The sequence below is a fragment of the Pristiophorus japonicus genome, unplaced genomic scaffold, assembly GCF_044704955.1.
Source record: "Pristiophorus japonicus isolate sPriJap1 unplaced genomic scaffold, sPriJap1.hap1 HAP1_SCAFFOLD_112, whole genome shotgun sequence".
Taxonomy (NCBI): Eukaryota; Metazoa; Chordata; class Chondrichthyes; family Pristiophoridae; genus Pristiophorus; species Pristiophorus japonicus.
This window is the reverse complement of record NW_027250777.1, coordinates 1,908,069-1,927,647: the sequence shown is the minus strand read 5'-3', so window position 1 is coordinate 1,927,647 and position 19,579 is coordinate 1,908,069. Positions and strand designations below refer to the sequence as shown.

Here is a 19,579-nt window from a genome sequence, read left to right as displayed (position 1 = left end):
AGGTGTGGTGTGAGTTCCATACTGTAGTCTGCCTCTCTTCCTGCAGTATTGTTGGTGAATCTACTTTTTACTTGGTCTACATGCCTCCGGCAGGTTTGGCGATTGTCCAGTTGTACAACCAGTAGCCTGTTTCCTTCCTTGCCTGTTACTGTCCCTGTACGTCATTTGGGACCCCTGCCATAGTTTAGCACAAGCACTTTGTCCCCTATCTCATTCCACCTCCCCCTAAAATTTAGGTCATGGTACTCAGTTAGCTTCCGGCGCTTAGCCTCAACAATTTCATGCATGTCTGGGAGGATTAACGAGAGCCTGGTCTTTAAGGTTCATTTCATCAATAGTTGCGCGGGGGGAACCCCAGTCAACGAATGTGGACGAGATCTGTAAGCCAGCAGCAGTCGCGACAGGCGGCTCTGAAGCGTGGGACCTTGGATTCTGAGCATGCCTTGTTTAATGATCTGCACTGCTTGCTCCGCCTGGCCATTGGAGGACGGCTTTAACGGTGCCGTCTTAACGTGATTTATGCCGTGGTCAACTATAAATTCTTGAAATTCTGCGCTAGTGAATCACGGACCATTATCACTGACCAATATGTCAGGAATTCCGTGCATTGCAAACATGGTTCTCAGGCTCTCCACAGTGGTGGAGGTAGTGCTCGAGTTTAAAATGGTGAACTCGATCCATTTTGAAAATGCATCAACGTCTACGAGGAACATTTTGCCCATGAATGGGCCCGCATAGTCTACATGCACCCGCGACCACGGTTTTTGTGAGCCAGGGCCAGGGCTTAGGGGGGGCCTCCCTGGGGGCATTACTGAGTTGGGCACAAATGGTGCACCGACGGATGCAGAGCTCCAAGTCCGCGTCAATGCTAGGCCACCAGACGTGGGATCTGGTTATGGCCTTCATTAGGACGATCCCCGGGTGCTCGCGGTGGAGCTCCCGGACGAACGCCTCTCAGCCTCGCAAGGGCATAACTACTCGGCTGCCCACATCAGGCAGTCTGCCTGTAGTGATAGTTCATGCCTGCGCCTATGGAAAGGTTTGATCTCCTCGGGGCAGGCATCACGGGTCTCTGCCCAGTCACCAGTTAAAACGCATCTTTCGTCCAGGCTCTGATTTGGTGCGACATCATGGGCGAACCTGTGGATTCAAAGGCACTGATTGCCATGACCATCTCACAGTCCTGTTCGTCCGAACCTTCTGTGGTCGCCAGGGGTAGCCTGCTAAGTGCATCGGCACAGTTGTCTGTGCCTGGTCTGTGCCTTATTGTGTAGTCGTAAGACACCAGCATGAGTGCCCACCGCTGAATGCGTGCCGAGGATTTGGCGTTTATTGCCTTGCACTCAGGTAGCGGGGACGTGAGGGGTTTATGGTTGGTTTCTAACCCGAAATTGGCCACGAAAAGATATTGGTGCATCTTTTTGACACCGTACACGCACGCAAGCTCCTCCTTCTCAACCATATCGTACCCGCACGCCACCCGCGAAAGTGACCTGGAGGCATAAGCAATGGGTTGTAATTTACCCGCATCATTGACATGCTGTAAAACGCACCCGACCCTGTACGCTGACGCATCACATGTAAGAACTAACTTTTTACCTGGGTCAAAAAAGGCTAAAACACTGTTGGAACATAGAAGATTGAGTTCTTTATTGAAGGTGCGTTCTTGGGCGTCCCCCCAAATCCAATCGCACCCCTTTCTGAGTAGCATGTGGAGAGGCTCCAGCAGCGTGCTCAAGTTCTGCATAAAGTTCCCAAAGTAATTGAATAGCCCGAGAAAGGCAGGCAGTTCCGAGATATTCCAGGGCCTGGTTGCCAGACGAATTGTTTCGGTTTTTGATTCTGTTGGGCAGATTCCATCAGCGGCAATCCTTCTGCCCAAAAATTCAACCTCAGGCGCGAGAAACAGACACTTGGATTTCTTAACTCTTAGGCCTACTCGATCCAATCGACTTAGTACTTCCTGCAAATTGCGGAGATGGGAGTCGGTGTCCCTGCCCGTGATGAGTATGTTATTTTGAAACACAACCGTCCCCAGGATGGACTTGAGCAGACTCTCCATGTTGCGCTGGAATATAGCAGCTGCCGACCTGATGCCGAATGGGCATCGATTGTACATAAAAAGGCCTCGATGTGTGTTGATGGTGGTGAGTAGCTGAGACTCTTCTGTCAGTTCTTCCGTCATATACGCAGATGTAAGATCTCGTTTCGAGAAAAGTTTTCCTCCAGCCAACGTGGCAAATAGGTCCTCTGCTCTGGGCAGCGGGTATTGGTCCTGCAGGGAGACTCTGCTTATGGTAGACTTGTAATCCCCACAGATTTGTACGGATCCATCAGGCTTCATGACGGGGATGATGGGACTTGACCAGTCGCTAAATTCCACGGATGAGATAATGCCTTCCGGCAGGTCCAGTTCGTGTTCAATCTTTTCCCTCATCACATAAGGCACAGCTCTAGCCTTGTGATGGACCGGTCTGGCATCCTGTGTGATGTAGATTTTAATTTTAGCCCCTTTGAAGGTACCCACACCAGGCTGAAAGAGATGTTCAAAATGACTTAGAACTGTAGAGTGGTGTGAGATACATGACAGTAAGGTGAACGTGTGAACGGCCACACTGCGGAAACATCTCCACCTTCAGCACCAGGTCAGACGGAGATGCTGAGCGAGCAGGTGAACTGCAGGATCCCACTTTTTAGGAGCTGATCGTTGTGCCAAGCAAATGAGTTTTGCTTAATGACGAAAAATAAAAGGTGCTAGAAGTGGGATTCAAACCCACACTTTGAGAGCAGATTAACACAACAGCTTAGACCGCTCGGCTGTCCTGACTATCCAGTGCTGTATATGGCCACCTGCAGGTTGATTTTGAACTTTTGTGTCTTGTCACAAGAAATAAATGAGGGCAACAGGTGTTTCTCTCCCTGACACCGGGGAAACAGTGAGACAGACCTTGGAGCAAGGGTCTGGTTATTGCCAAACAGCAAAGAAAATATTAATTCCGGGATTACCCAAAAGAGCAGTGACCTTGATGTGATTTGAACACACAACCTTCTGATCTGGAGTCAGACTCGCTACCGTTGCGCCACAAGGTCTACACAGGGAGTGTGAGATGTTCGTCTATATGAAGATTCCGCAATACAAGGGGCTTTAAAATCCCTGCCCATTCCCACCAGGTATCAGAAGAAGCGCTCACCTGCCAGTCACCGTATGTTTTTGTTTAACTTTTGTGTTGTTTTCACGGGAAAGCATCATTAATTAACCCGTCATCTTCTTTTGTACAATGAAAGAAATGCTGACTGAGGGACAGTCGATACTTCAATCATTTGTTCTGTGCTTTGCATGTTAACTGTTCAACCATATCCCATTTTACACACTGTGTTTTAGGAGTCTTGTTCAAAATCCTCATCGCTGGCGACACCAGGAATCTGGTGCAACTTTTGTCAAATTTAACAGCACCGGTTATTCCGACACGCCAAAGTTCCCCAGTGGATCCATTTTCTCTCGCTAAAAGTTATCTATTTATTGGTGAAATAAAGAGCAATTAAGGAATAAGGGATTCCATTTGCTCGGAGAATAAAGAGCAAATAAAAACAGCAAATGCTGGAAATTTCAGCAGGTCAGTTAGCATTTGCCAGGAAATAAGACTCACCTCCGATTGTTCCCCTATCAGAAATTTCAACACAATGTTCTCGCCCGGCATCGAACCGGTGACCTTGCATATGTAAAGCCAACATGATAACCACGACACTAGGGAAACCTCTGGCACAGTGACCTCAACAAACGGGAGCTGACCAGTGAGCTCCCTCTGTGCTGATCACCACTGATTTTTAATGTGGAAGCAAGTCATCCTCGACTCCGGGATTACCTAAGAAGAGAGGAGGATCAGGAATGTGTTGGCTCACCTGAAACAACTTCTGTCCCACACTGGAAGTTCTCAATCCTTCTCCTCCGCTGCCCTTTACAGAAATGTCACGTGTTCACTTCCACATCCTCACAGTGGGGCCACAGAGGCTCCTACCGTCTCCCAGCGATCAGCGAACTCGCCCAGTTTGTAAAATTAAACCCGGGACATGTGTCCGGCAAAGGGCAGGAGAAGCAGGAGAGTGTGCAAGCTCATTCTGTAACAGATAGTAGTGGGGTTATTAACGGCGATTACAGCAATCATTAATCCTCTCACAGACCTCAATTATGTTTCTGCGATGAACTGATTGAGAATGGAAAGGGTTAATGCTCGGGATCTTAACCACTCAACCAGGGAACAGTTCGATAATTTGTACAAATATAAAAATATATATTTATATATGAACCTGTATGTCAACGGCAAGCTGTCTAGACCTCATGGCACAACGGTCGTGAATCTAACTTTGAGCGAGAGAAATTGTTGCACAGTGACACCCATTTCATCTTTTATTCCCTTATAAACACTAGAAACTGAGACAGGGGGAATAAATAGAGAAATAAAAGCACAGGGATACAGACAAGAGGAAGAGAGAAGGGGAAATACTGTCCCCACCCAGAACTAATGCAGAAACCCCTCTGCTGCACTCGGGGTGGCCACCCACAGCCTGGGTACACTAACGTCCCAACAGCTCATTGACTGTCGGAGTGGGATCGTGCGGCGCTTCAGAAGAGAGGTCGAAAAAGCAAAGTCACTGATTCGGTCTCACGTGCTTCTCTAATCAAGAGCAGCCACACACAAAAACTTGCTTTTATAATGGCTATACATTACCGTTATGATTGTCAAGCAGTTGGTTCATTGATCTAAAGGTGTGACTTTAGATGAGTCGAAGTTAAATGAAATTTGTGAGACGTCCTGGGTTCCAATCCTGGACGAGTCCATTATTTTGCCGGCGAGTTTTGAAATTGCATAGAAATTTTGCAAAGGAAGACTTGCATTTCTGCAGTGCCTTTCAGGAACTCATGACGCCCCAAAGCGCTTTACAGCCGTTGAGTTATGTTTGAAGTGTTGTAGTATGGGGAAAGATGTGCCCAAATCACCCCACACGAACCTCAACTCTTTACAAAGGAGTTTGGTGCAAATAATCGGATGCCTCAGGGACTTGGACTTTCTTTGAATGAGTTCTGCTTGTACCTGGATTCAAGCTTGAAACAGCAACTGGGCTTCCATCTCACGGGAGCAGCGTGTAGCGGTTAGCGAGTCGGTGACGAGGTTTAGGGTTGATGTGCGTCACGTTCAATCTTTGAAATTTCACCAAGCAAAGAAATGGTGAATCCAACTGTCCCTGCAAGCATTTAGTTCCCGTTTAATTAGAGGAATATCCGCAGTCAGGAGCTGAAAATGAATTCAAACCTAATAATGCTTCGGGACAATCAGAATACTTTGTCACAGACAAGGCACCAGAAGGCTGGAAGGTAAATCACACCGGTTGTGGGAGAGCTGGTTGCAGTGACATGGAAGTGTCTGCAGTGTGCGGGATCAGACTGCTTCCACACATCCACAATGAATGTCCCACCCTTTATTTGGGAAAAGTGCAACTGAGAGTGGACAAGTTCCAACTGATCGGAGCAATCTGAAGCTTTAACTGACGGACGCCCTGGTTTGGGATTTCTTGCAGTATGCACTTGTGTCAGTCTCTGTGGCGCAATGGGTTAGCGTGTTCGGTTGTTAACCAAAAAGTTGGTGGTTTAAGCCCTTTCAGGAACTTCAACTGTTTTCCCCGAGGAGACTGTGCCGCACAGTTCCAGGTTGTCATTGTGTGCTTTGGTGTCACGAATATATTCTGCAAACTTTGCCAGCTGTGCTGTTATCCAGTGAGTTCCCACTCTAATACTTTTATGAGCATTCAGTTCAAGTGTCGAGTTTGAGTGTATACAGAACTGAACATAGATATCAGAAAATTTAACAAGGCTGTGGGACATTGTGTTTTGTTAATATTGAAACATTCATACGAATAAATCCATTTTTTCTAATATTTAATTAAACGGGTTTTCAAAATGTTTCCGCCCAGTTTCGAACCAAAGATCATTCGCGGGAGAAGAAAATGTGACAACCACTGCACTACGGAAACACTGCAATTGAAGTGATGTTAGGAACATAACCAGAGCTTTCACCTACACAGCTGGCCTACACTTCAGGAGCTGGTTTTATGAGAATAGAAAGACGGTGCTATATTTAGGAAGTATGTGAGTGTGGCAGGAATTGATCTCGTGGTTCCCAGACTTTACACATAGCAACAGGAGATTTCCATTTAGCAGCAAGTGGTTAGGATCTGGAATGCACGGCTTGAAAGGGTGCTGGAGGCAGACTCAATCTTATCTTTCAAACGGGAGTTGGATAAGTGTCTGAAGGAAAAACAATTGCAGGGCTACGTTAAAAGGGCGGGGGAGTGGGACTCGCTGAGAGTCGGCACGGGCTCGACGGGCCGAATGGCCTTCCGTGCTGTAACCATTCCATGATTCTATAAGTTAGCGGCACATTTCATAGTGTGGGTGGAAGCAGAACATTGCAAAGGGACATGGATTGTGTCGGCAAAACTAGAGGCATCTGATTCAGGAGATTCTGGTGAAGCGGAAATTCGGGAGTTTAATGACTTTGAAACGAACATTTTTGTTTCGTGCAGCTTCGGTCAGAGAAATGTTTGTGAAAGGAATTTTTTGCAGAAAGGGATGCAGCATTTCATCTTCTGTCTTAACACTTCTTTCTGGGTGTCGGGTCTCATTTCCTTTCGATGTTATTCTTCCAGAATGTATATTTGCTTTGGTGTTTCACAATAACCAGACCCTTGCTCTAAAGTCAGTCTCACTGTTTCCCCAGTCTCCTCTTGATGTTACCAGCAATGAACATTTTGAACCAGACCCCGAAAGCAGTGTGTAAAATGGCTTATGGTTTAAGAGTTAACTTGCAGAGCAGAGATAAATTATCCAATTATGGAATCTCCTTCAGTTAGAATTTCTTTATTTGTGCAAAAGAAGATCATCGGTTAATTAACGATGTATTCCCGTGAATGCAACATAAAATGTAGTTAAAAATAATCAACAAACTTGGTGTTCGAACCCGAGAATCTCAGATTAAAAATCTCACGCTGTATCAACTGAGCTCGCTGTGCTTCTGCTAAAGCTCACTTTTTTGTCACTGATTGCAGCCAGGCGCCTGTTGGCTAAGCCCCAGATGTTTAAACTTGATGTCGAAGAACTGCCAGGATCTTCTTGAATGGTGGACCAGGCTCGAGGGGCCGAATGGCCACTCCAGCTCCTAATCCTTACATGTTTCTGATCATATGACCTTTCACAGGAGAACAACCTCGCCCTGAGCATGCATGAGGAGAAAGCTCCAGAAAATATTCCCACCCGGTGAGCTTTCGCGTGTGAGGCGAACGTGTTAACCGCTACACTGCGGAAACATCGCCACTTTCAGCACCCGGTCAGACAGAAATGTTAAGCGAGCAGGTGAACTGCTGAATCCCACTTTTAAGGAGCTGGTCGTGGTGCGAAGCAAATGAGTTTTGCTTAATGACTAAAAATAAGAAAAGTGATTTGAAACCGCGCTTTAAGAGCAGACTGCAAACTGAACGCAGCACCTTCGACGGCTCGGCCATCCAGACTGTAAGCTCATTTAAATTTTGAACTTTTGTGTCTTGTTACATGAAGTAAATGAAGGCATCTGGCATATCTGTGCCTGACACCAGGGAAACAAACATTGGAGCAAGTGTCAGGTTATTGCCAAACAGCAAAGAAGTTTGCAACTTTTGAAGAACAATGATCCCACCATGATTTGAATAAACAGCTTTCTGATCGGGAGTCAGACACACGACCTTTGCACCACGAGGTCTCCAGTGCAAATTGTCCATGTTTGGAAACATGAAGGTTCCTGAAACACAGTTTCATTTACCCTGCATTGGTGCAATGAAAGGGCTTTAAAATCCCCGGCCACTCCCACCGTGGGTCAGACAGCATCAGAAGCAGTGCCCACCTGTCACTCACCCTCTCACGCCCGCTTTCTTCACCTGCTGCCCGCGGACTGCAGCAAATCCTTTTCATCATCATCATAGGCAGTCCCTCGAAGAGAGGATGACTTGCTTCCTCGCCAAAATAGGATGAGTTCACAGGTGTTTCAATATTCCAGGCCCTGAAATGTACGTTGAAGGGTGGAAGATGCCAGTGCGTGGATTTTTTTACCGTGTGCTGGCCGTTGCACCCCAGCCATCACACGGGCTTGACAGAGCGAAGTATTCGTCCAGTGGCAAGGGTTAAACAAGACGACTGGAGACCAGCTCTGCTGCACGGACCCAGTGTGCACACATATCACAGTGTGGGCTGGTCTGTGCTGCCCCTGGGCCCCTGGCCCTGAACTCATGCCTACCCTGGGCCCCGATCACATCCCTCCACAGTCACTCGCCGCTCCTTCGTCCCGATCTCGCCGCTCCTGCTGTATCTGCCCACGCTCCAATCACTGACCTGGACCTTGATGACATCACACTTCGCTGCCGCCACCCTCCTGCACCAGCTCGCGCTGCTCCCTGGAGCAGTCTCCCGGGACCTCCAAGCTGCTCCCAGGGCCGCTCGCCTTTCCTTTTATGGCCCCGACCTGCCGCTGGTGTTCTCCCGTTAGTGTATCCAAGCTGTGGGTGGCCACCCCGAGCGAAGCAGAGGGGTTTCTGCATTAGTTCTGGGTGGGGACAGTATCTTTCCCCTTCTCTCTTCCTCTTGTCTATATTCCTGTGCTTTTATTTCTCTATTTATTCCCCCTGTCTCAGTTTCTAGAGTTTAAAAGGGAACAAAAGATGAAATGGGTTTCATTGTGGAACAATTTACTTCACTCAAAGTTAGATGCACTGCTGTTCGCCATGAGGTCAAGGTAGCTAGCCGTTGATATTCAGGTTCTTATATAAATATATATATATATATCAACATCTATCATAACTGTTCCCTGGTGGTCGAGGGGATAAGATCTGCCGCACTGACGTGGTAACGATACTCGATCAATTCATCGCATAAAAATAATTCAGGTCTGTGAGACGATTAATAATTGCTGTAAGCACCATGAATACCAATACTTTCTGTGATAGACCGAGCTTACAGACTACCTGGCTTCTCCTGCCCTTTGCCGGGCACGTGTTCCGGGTTAAATTCTACAAACTGGGTGAGTTCACTGATCGCGGGGAGACGGTAGGAGCCTCTGTGGCCCCACTGTGAGGATGTGGAAGTGAACACGGTGGCTGGGTGATCCGTGACATTTCTGTAAAGGGCAGTGGAGGAGAAGGATTGAGAACTTGCAGTGTGGGACAGAAGTTGTTTCAGGTGAGCCTCCTCATTCCCGATCAGCAGAGGGAGCTCACTGGTCAACTCCACTCTGTTGGGGCTGTTGCACCAGTGGTTTCTGTAGTGTAGTGGTTATCATGTTTGCTTTACACGCAAAAGGTCCCTGGTTCGATCCCAGGCAGAAACATTTTGTTTAAACTTGCCAAATGGGAACAATCGGAGGCGAGTTGAGCCTCCTGGCAAATGCTGCCTGATTTGCTGAGATTTGCAGAATTTGCTGTTTTTATTTGCTATTTATTCTCCTGGCAAAAGGGCTCCCTTAATCCTGAATTGCTCTTTATTTAACCAATAAATAGGTAACTTTGAGTGAGAGAAAACGGATCCTCCGGGGACCTTTCGCGTGTGAGGCCAACGTGATATCCGCCACACTGCAGCCCATCAAAGGGCGAGAAACCACTGAATATAAAGGATGAGCTCACAAATATCAGGGGCAGTGCAGTCTGGTCAACGTCAAACCCTCCTTTCTTATTCAGCAGAGGCATGAACGGGAGTCAGACGCCACAAAGTTTAATTAAAGACACAAATACAAGTAACACTTCTAAATCTTTTCACTGTAACATTCTTTTACTTTATTTGAAATCCTGCTGCATTGAATCTGAAAATGAGCACCATAGGATTTTATCTTCACTACTGATTCTATTTTCTGTGCACGGTCGGAATAACCGGTGCTGTTAAATTTGACAAAAGTTGCCCCAGATTCCTGGTGTCATCAGCAATGAAGATTTTGAACCAGACTCCTAAAATACAGTGAGTAAAATGGGTCAACATGCATAAGAACATAAGAAGATAAGAAATAGGAGCAGTAGTCAACCATACGCCCCTCGAGCCTGCTCCGACATTTAATACGATCATGGCCGATGCAATCATGGACTCAGGTCCACTTCCCTGCCCACTCCCCAAAGCACAGGACAAATGATTGATGTATCGACTCTCCCTCAGTTAGCATTTCTTTCATTGAGCAAAAGAAGGTGAGGGGTTAATTAATGATGCTTTCCCGTGAAAACAATACAAAAGTTTAAGAAAAAAACATACGGTGACTGGCAGGTGAGCGCTGCTTCTGACACCTGGTGGGAATGGGCGGGGATTTTAAAGCCTCTTGTATTGTGAAATCTTCATATCGCCGAACATCTCAGACTTCATGTGTGGACCTTGTCAGGCAATGGTAGCATGCCTGACTCCAACTTGAAAGGTTGTGTGTTCTAATCATGTTGGGGTTGCAATTATTTTCAACATTGTTCTTCCAGAAAATATTTCCTTTGCTGTTTGGCAATAACCAGACCCTTGCTCCAAGATCTGTCTCACTGTTTCCCCGGTGTCAGGCCTGCTACCCACATTTTTTTCATGTGTCAGGACACAAAAGTTCAAAATCAATCTGCAGGTGGCCACATCTAGCATTGAATACTCAGGGTGGCGGAGTGGTTTAAGGTGCTGTGTTCAGATCGCAGTCTCTTCTGGAGATGCATGTTCGACTTTGACATTTCTTATTTTTAATCATTTAGTGAAACTCTTTGTTTGACACCACGACCAACTCCTTAAAAGTGGGATTCTGCAGTCCACCTGCTCGCTTCACATTTCTGTCTGACATGGTGCTGAATGTGGAGATGTTTCCGCAGTGTCGCGCTTAACACGTTCACCTCACAAGCGAAAGCTCCCTGTCCGAGAATATTTTCTGGAGCTTTTTCCTCATATATGCTCAGGGGCGCGTTCTGTCCTGAACACTCAAGCTAAAGTGCTGAGTTCAGCAGCCTGCCAGTGAATCTGTTTAAGATGTTCAAACAGATTCCTAACAAAGCTGTCCCGGCTCGCTTCCCGGAGACACCATGGTCACCAGTGCCCCAGTTTCAGTGGGTCAGCCAAGGAGGTTGGCCATCCGTTGGAGAATACCCAAGATCAGGGATCAGTCTACGGACAGGGATCCCCAGCCGGCAGCCTTCGGCGGTGAGGGACTCACAGGAGAGGTCGTGGTGGACCAGCCATGAACTGAGAGTCCCCAGCCTACAGCCCCAGGCTGTGCAGAACCCTCAGTTAATGAAATGAACTCAGCAGCCACACCTAAAGGGGAAGTGTGTTGTTGCCCCAGAGGGGCCATTCCCCCGATAATGTGGGACTCAGGCACACCTCCAGTCAGAACACTCTGGGTCCTGCGGTACAGACCGCCTTACCGCCGGCCACACAGGCAAACCAGAGGCTGAATAAGTGTAGGAGAAGAACAGGGATTAACTTGGCCAGTCGGAGACGGGTGGCAGATGTATATAATAGCACGATTTGAGTTTAAGAATGTTGAAGAGTTCTAGTTTTAAATTAAGATTTTAGAAATTTCAGGTCACCACAACCTCATGAGGAATCAGGGCTGGGAACTCAACATTCAGGGGTATTCAACATTCAGGAAGGATAGAATAAAAGGAAAAGGAGGTGGGGTAGCATTGCTGGTTAAAGAGGAGATTAATGCAATAGTTAGGAAAGACATTTGCTTGGATGATGTGGAATCTATATGGGTAGAGCTGCAGAACACCAAAGGGCAAAAAACGTTAGTAGGAGTTGTGTACAGACCTCCAAACAGTAATAGGGATGTTGGGGAGGGCATCAAACAGGAAATTAGGGGTGCATGCAATAAAGGTGTAGCAGTTATAATGGGTGACTTTAATATGCACATAGATTGGGCTAGCCAAACTGGAAGCAATACGGTGGAGGAGGATTTCCTGGAGTGCATAAGGGATGGTTTTCTAGACCAATATGTTGAGGAACCAACTAGGGGGGAGGCCATCTTAGACTGGGTGTTGTGTAATGAGAGAGGATTAATTAGCAATCTCATTGTGCGAGGCCCCTTGGGGAAGAGTGACCATAATATGGTGGAATTCTGCATTAGGATGGAGAATGAAACAGTAAATTCAGAGACCATGGTCCAGAACTTAAAGAAGGGTAACTTTGAAGGTATGAGGCGAGAATTGGCTAGGATAGATTGGCGAATGATACTTAGGGGGTTGACTGTGGATGGGCAATGGCAGACATTTAGAGACCGCATGGATGAAGTACAACAATTGTACATTCCTGTCTGGCGTAAAAATAAAAAGGGGAAGGTGGCTCAACCGTGGCTATCTAGGGAAATCAGGGATAGTATTAAAGCCAAGGAAGTGGCATACAAATTGGCCAGAAATAGCAGCGAACCTGGGGACTGGGAGAAATTTAGAACTCAGCAGAGGAGGACAAAGGGTTTGATTAGGACAGGGAAAATGGAGTACGAGAAGAAGCTTGCAGGGAACATTAAGGCGGATTGCAAAAGTTTCTATAGGTATGTAAAGAGAAAAAGGTTGGTGAAGACAAACGTAGGTCCCCTGCAGTCAGAATCAGGGGAAGTCATAACGGGGAACAAAGAAATGGCGGATCAATTGAACAAGTACTTTGGTTCGGTATTCACTAAGGAGGATACAAACAACCTTCCGGATATAAAAGGGGTCAGAGGGTCTAGTAAGGAAGAGGAACTGAGGGAAATCTTTATTAGTCGGGAAATTGTGTTGGGGAAATTGATGGGATTGAAGGCAGATAAATCCCCAGGGCCTGATGGCCTGCATCCTAGAGTACTTAAGGAGGTGGCCTTGGAAATAGCGGATGCATTGACAGTCATTTTCCAACATTCCATTGACTCTGGATCAGTTCCTATGGAGTGGAGGGTAGCCAATGTAACCCCACTTTTTAAAAAAGGAGGGAGAGAGAAAACAGGGAATTATAGACCGGTCAGCCTGACCTCAGTAGTGGGTAAAATGATGGAATCAATTATTAAGGATGTCATAGCAGTGCATCTGGAAAATGGTGACATGATAGGTCCAAGTCAGCATGGATTTGTGAAAGGGAAATCATGCTTGACAAATCTTCTGGAATTTTTTGAGGATGTTTCCAGTAAAGTGGACAAAGGAGAACCAGTTGATGTGGTATATTTGGACTTTCAGAAGGCTTTCGACAAGGTCCCACACAAGAGATTAATGTGCAAAGTTAAAGCACATGGGATTGGGGGTAGTGTGCTGACGTGGATTGAGAACTGGTTGTCAGACAGGAAGCAAAGAGTAGGAGTAAACGGGTACTTTTCAGAATGGCAGGCAGTGACTAGTGGAGTGCCGCAAGGTTCTGTGCTGGGGCCCCAGCTGTTTACATTGTACATTAATGATTTAGACGAGGGGATTAAATGCAGTATCTCCAAATGTGCGGATGATACTAAGTTGGGTGGCAGTGTGAGCTGCGAGGAGGATGCTATTAGGCTGCAGAGTGACTTGGATAGGTTAGGTGAGTGGGCAAATGCATGGCAGACGAAGTATAATGTGGATAAATGTGAGGTTATCCACTTTGGTGGTAAAAACAGAGAGACAGACTATTATCTGAATGGTGACAGATTAGGAAAAGGGAAGGTGCAACGAGACCTGGGTGTCATGGTACATCAGTCATTGAAGGTTGGCATGCAGGTACAGCAGGCGGTTAAGAAAGCAAATGGCATGTTGGCCTTCATAGCGAGGGGATTTGAATACAGGGGCAGGGAGGTGTTGCTACAGTTGTACAGGGCTTTGGTGAGGCCACACCTGGAGTATTGTGTACAGTTTTGGTCTCCTAACTTGAGGAAGGACATTCTTGCTATTGAGGGAGTGCAGCGAAGGTTCACCAGACTGATTCCCGGGATGGCGGGACTGACCTATCAAGAAAGATTGGATCAATTGGGCTTGTATTCACTGGAGTTCAGAAGAATGAGAGGGGACCTCATAGAAACGTTTAAAATTCTGACGGGTTTAGACAGGTTAGATGCAGAAAGAATGTTCCCAATGTTGGGGAAGTCCAGAACCAGGGGTCACAGTCTGAGGATAAGGGGTAAGCCATTTAGGACCGAGATGAGGAGAAACTTCTTCACCCAGAGAGTGGTGAACCTGTGGAATTCTCTACCACAGAAAGTAGTTGAGGCCAATTCACTAAATATATTCAAAAGGGAGTTAGATGAAGTCCTTACTACTCGGGGGATCAAGGGTTATGGCGAGAAAGCAGGAAGGGGGTACTGAAGTTTCATGTTCAGCCATGAACTCATTGAATGGCGGTGCAGGCTAGAAGGGCTGAATGGCCTGCTCCTGCACCTATTTTCTATGTTTCTATGTTTCTATGTTTCTAATCCATGGGTCAAGAATTAGTGAGAGGAATAAGATCGGTTATGAAGGAGTTGTGGCCGGCAGTGTAAGGGGTGGTTTTCAGGGGGTCAGCTTTCCCTTCTGACCTTATATGAGCGGTTCCGAATCGCTCGCTGACCCTTGGTTCTCGACACTGGAATTATGAAGGGACTGTGACAGACTTGGACAGACAATCGGTTTCAAGGTAGGAAGAAGGTATGGCTTTATTGTGTTTATAAAGAAGTAAAAGGCACACCTTTAATAACACACACACACCAATACACACTGAGGGGTACAGCACATTGAATAAATTGTCAAATTACAGCCTGTGGGGAAAAGAATACAGCTTAAACTCGAAATGGAGTAAAGAGGAGAATGCAGATACATTTACACAAGTTCTCCCAGCCTCGCCCCTCCCAATTCCCCCAACTAACTAAGTTATAGCTCTTAGGGTTCAGGGGCTATGCTCACCAATCCCTTTAGACAGTTGCCGGTGATTCGTGGTTTCGGGGTTCGATGCACTTGGCCTTCTAGGCGAGCCGTACCCCGGACAGAGGAGAGGACTTCGGACTGCGTAGTCTTCGGTTGGGGTGCGTCCGTTGATGCGCTAAGTTGCGTTTTGGATGTATGGGGTAAGTACCCACTTTCTTTGGTTAGTCCCTTTTGGTAATTTCTCCCCCGTTGGGTCGTTCAGAAGTAGATTGAAGAGTGATTGTCAATTTGGTTGCTGACAACCTTCCGTTTTGTGGGCCTCGTGCTCGGTCAGTTCTTGATGAGTTCTGTTAGTTTCCTTCACTGTTCCATTTCTTCACTGTAGAGGAAGCAGGCTGCTTGTGTCTGTGTCTGTGTTCCAGTCTATGTCCTTGTTCGAGTCAGTGCGAGTTCCAGTCTGTGTTCTGTTAGTTTTTCCTTGTAAAACTGGGGGATAGATATATCCCCCAAAAAAGGCTTTGTTATCTCCCATCAAATCTCTTGGGCTCTGTTTACACTGTTCTGTCCATTGATTTTAAAATGTCTCCTTTGTCGGCAGTAACTCGATTAGGGTGTGAGAATGTTATATCACTGGTTTTGCATTGTTTGAGGATTGTCCAGTTTCCTGACCATGATTTCCATTGTGCTTGATTGGGTATTTCGATTATCTCTTATGGGGTGAATAGTTCCCCCCAGACAGTCTGGGATCCTTAATACATGAATTTGCTTCAGAGTTTAGCCCCACCTTCTGTACTCGGTAACTCTTTTTCGCAGCCAAAATGTTGTAGAATCTTAAAATTGATCTGCTCCTTTCCATAGATGTTTAGGGGATCTCAGGCTTCTGAAATTTAGGTCCATTTTGAATTCTCTTTCCTATGAGTCCAAACACTGTGGGGCGAGGGTGGGGGTCTCGATGAATGCATTCCCTTTTATCCCCTGCAGGCGTCGTCTGCCCCTTTAAACTCATTTTAAAAGCCCAGAAAGGAATTCTTCTCCTCTGCAGGGGAAAGGTACCAGGCATCTTTGCGAGATATTGGTAAATTCTACATTCCCCCCCTGTGATACCATGTCATTTATGGTGTCATCTTACAGGTGAGCAAAGTTCCTGGCTCTCAAGAAATAACCTTCCCTGTAAATTAACTAAACTAATACCAAAATATGCATTGCACTTATGCAACATCACCACAGATATACACTTTTCCCTTTACAGGTACAAACTTTTTACGTTTACACCCTCCCAGCTTGGAGGGGGTTCCATCCCTACAATTGCATTTCAGCACAGTTACATTTCATTTCAATTACATTATATTCACCAGCATGCAGTCAACGTACAACCACATTACAGAAGGAAGAACATAGATTAAAATTAAACAACATCAATTTGTCTCCTGAGGTTTGTCCATCACCTGGTAATGTCTGGATCCTGCCCTTGAGAACTGCTCTCAGGCTGGCTGACACACAAGACAAACTCAAAACAATCACCTAAACATTACTGCAACATTACCCTCAATTCTAAACTAAACCTTAAAATGTAAAATGGTGCAGTCAGCTACCTTAGACTAAAAATTAGAGCTATGTACAGCCGCCACCCGTCTCCGGGTGGCCTGGTTAGTCCCTGTCAGGCCCATGCCTGGTGCGGTCTGATAGCCCTCTGGATGCTAGGGTTTCCCCGCAGCCGGTGAGCTGGAGACCCTTGTCTCATCGACAGCTCGTTGCTACTGCTCCTGTGAGACCCTCACCGCTGGAGGCGGCTGGCTGGGGGTCCCTAATCTGAGTGGCCTCTGTACTTCTGACCTTCAGCCTTTCCTGTCAGGCTGCCCTTCTCCTAGGGTAGAATCGCTGAGGCTCAGATGCCGGTGACCACGGTATCTTTGGCCGTGGTGTACGGAGGGTCCTTCTCAGGGCTTGGGTTACTGGGGGTGCGTCCGAATCCCAAACGATGGGTGGGATAGCCCCTCCAGTAGTGCAATTCACCGTCCCGAAAGGCACGGTTTCTGAGCCTGCCACATTCCCTGTGGGCCCTCCACCGTCGGGGGCGGCCAACGGAGGATCCCTGTCCTGAGGACGTTTCACCCCTCCCGCCTGCCCTCTGTGCTTGGCTGACCTTGGGTTGTACAGCTTGCACTGGTTGATGTGGAACCACTTAGTACAGCAGGGCAGCTTTATGGCATAGACCATCGGGCTTGCCTTGTCGACAATGATGTATGGCCCCATATATAATGCTTCACAAACCCCGACCCGAGCATGGTTCCTCACCATGACCTGGCCTCCTATCTCCCAATCGTGGTGTTTGCTGGGTTCTAGCAGCAATCGGTTACTCTGATGCTTTCTGCCCATGTTACTAGCAGCCTGCCAGTGAATCTGTTTGAGGTGTTCAAACAGGTTCCTGACAAACCAGTCCCAGTTCACCTCTCTGAGCTGACCTTCTGTGAGCACCGGGGCTAGGACATGGGTGGGGATCCGCATGATCCGGCCAGTCATGAGCTCGCATGGGGAATACCCCGTGTTCTTTGACTGGCTGGCTCGGATCCCCATTCGGACCAACGGTAAGACCTCCACCCACTTTTGGGGTGAGTCTCCCGTTTCCTTCCGCAGCCTTTCTTTAATGGTTTAGTTTAAAAGCTCCACATTAACCGATGACTGTAGATTGTGGGCAATGTGCCATTTCCCCTCAATGCCGAGCAGGTTAAGGGTTGCCTGCAATAACTGCCCGGTGAAATGGCTCCCCTGTTCCGACTCCACATACTGTGGGAGTCCCCACCGGGAGAACACTTCCCTCACTAGAATCTTAGCTGTCCCTAGTGCGGTGGTGTTCGGCAGTTGAAGGCTTCAACCTATTTTGAGAACACGTCCACCAGGACTAGGCAGTATTTGTAGCCACACTGGGCGGTGGGTGGGGGCCCGATGTAGTCAATTTGGATTGACTGCCATGGTCCCTCTACCCTCCTGACGTGTCCTAGGGACACCTTCCTTTTCTGGGGGTCAGGGTTGTTCGAAGCACACACCAGGCAGTTCACACAGAACCCACGGACATCCTCCCTGAGTCCCGGCCACCATCCTGCCTGTTCCACCCGTTGCCAGGTGGTCTCAGGCCCGGGGTGTCCCGCTCCTGGACCCTCATGGGCCAGTTTTAGGAATTCCCTCTGGTGCTGCTGTGGCACGAACCATTGTCCCTCTTTAAACAGCAGGCCTTCCTTAACGGTAATGGCTGCTGTGCCGTACGGACCTTCTACTCTCTCTCCTCTAGCTAGCGCGTTCAGGACAGCTTTCAGGACCGGGTCCTGTGCCTGAACTGTTTTTAAGTCCGGGGCCAAAGCTATCCCTGTACTCTCTGCTGCCCTGTTCTTATTCTTGACCGCTGCTATGCGGCCAGTGTCATAGGGGTCCCAGAACTTTCCCGTGCGGGCACCTTCTTTGGCCAGTTTGTCAGCCTGTTGGTTTCCCTCTGCACGGGGTTCAGTTTTTGAATGGGCCTTCACCTTATGTATGTAGACCTTTCCTTCTTCCCCCACCGCTGTCATGATTTTCTCCAGCAGGGGCTTGATTGCCAGGGGTCTCCCGTCAGCGGACGTGTATCCGCGACGGGACCATATAGCCAGGTACTCTGTACACGAATTTCAGGGGAACATCCTGTCCGAGCAAATCGTGTACGGGGTAGGTAATTCCTCGGGGTGGGACACCATGTACATTACGGCGGACAGTTCAGCATGCTGGGCGCTCATGATGCTGCGGAGCTTGATTACCCGGGCAATACCTGCCCTTGGGTCATAGGCTCCGCACTCAGTGAGTCGTTTGCCAGCAGATACCATGCTGGACCCGTCCAAGTAGATGTCCCGGCCTGTAGGGTGTAACCCAGCCCGAAGGCCAATTTTCACCTCCCATACCCCTTCGACGGAGCACCTGTGGGCTTTCCCTGGGTAGATTAGGTTGGCTGCGAGCCTTGGCTCATGGGGACCTTCTACTCTGAGGTCCATCTGGGAGAGGAGCAGGGTCCAGCGAGCAATGCAGGTCATCCCATCTAGGAGCATCTGAATAGGTGTGTGGTGGGTTAGGAGTGTAGAGGAGACCCTCCCTTGAAGATCAAGGATCTTTTCACTGCCCAATGTGTGGCTTGGAGTTGTCTCTCACAGTTGGAGTACCCCTTCTCCACATCTGTGAGGATCCGGGAGGAGTAAACCACCGGTCTCAGCTGGCCGTGCCGCTCTTGAAGCAGCACTGAGCTCAAACTGTCCCCGCTGGCTGCCACCTCCAGGAAACACTCCTTTCCTACATCTTTCGCTCCTAAAGCTGGCGCGGTCTGCAAGTCCTTCTTGAGCTGAATAAATGCTGCCTCACAAACCCTCATCACAGTCCCACTCTACCCCCTTGTGTAGGAGCCTGAGCAGAGGGGCTGCGGTGGCTGCATAATCCTCAATGAAGTCTCTGCAGTGCCCAGTGAGCCCTAGAAAGGATCTTATCCCTGTCACTGTGTTGGGGGCTGGTAACTCCTGTACTGCCTCCCTTCTAGTCTTGTCTATGGCCCTTTCCCCAGCGAACACAGTCAGCCCCAGGAATTTGACTTCCTTCTGGCCGATCTGTGCCTTATTCGGCTTTACTTTAAACCCTTCTTCTTTTAGCAGCTCCAGCAGCTCGGTCAGCAGTGGGCCATGGTCCTCCCCCTGATCGGTAAACAGGAGCAGGTCATCCACATACTGCA

At 47.9% G+C, this 19,579-nt stretch overlaps 2 non-coding genes across 2 annotated transcripts; one reads left to right on the top strand and one right to left on the bottom strand.

Moving 5' to 3' along the window:
* Positions 1-3,018: 3,018 nt before the first annotated feature.
* Positions 3,019-3,090, bottom strand: trnaw-cca (transfer RNA tryptophan (anticodon CCA)). Its single transcript has one exon. It is a non-coding gene; the product is annotated as a tRNA-Trp (tRNA).
* Positions 3,091-9,331: 6,241 nt separating this feature from the next.
* trnav-uac (transfer RNA valine (anticodon UAC)) lies at positions 9,332-9,404 on the top strand. The gene has a single exon. It is a non-coding gene; the product is annotated as a tRNA-Val (tRNA).
* Positions 9,405-19,579: the final 10,175 nt, after the last annotated feature.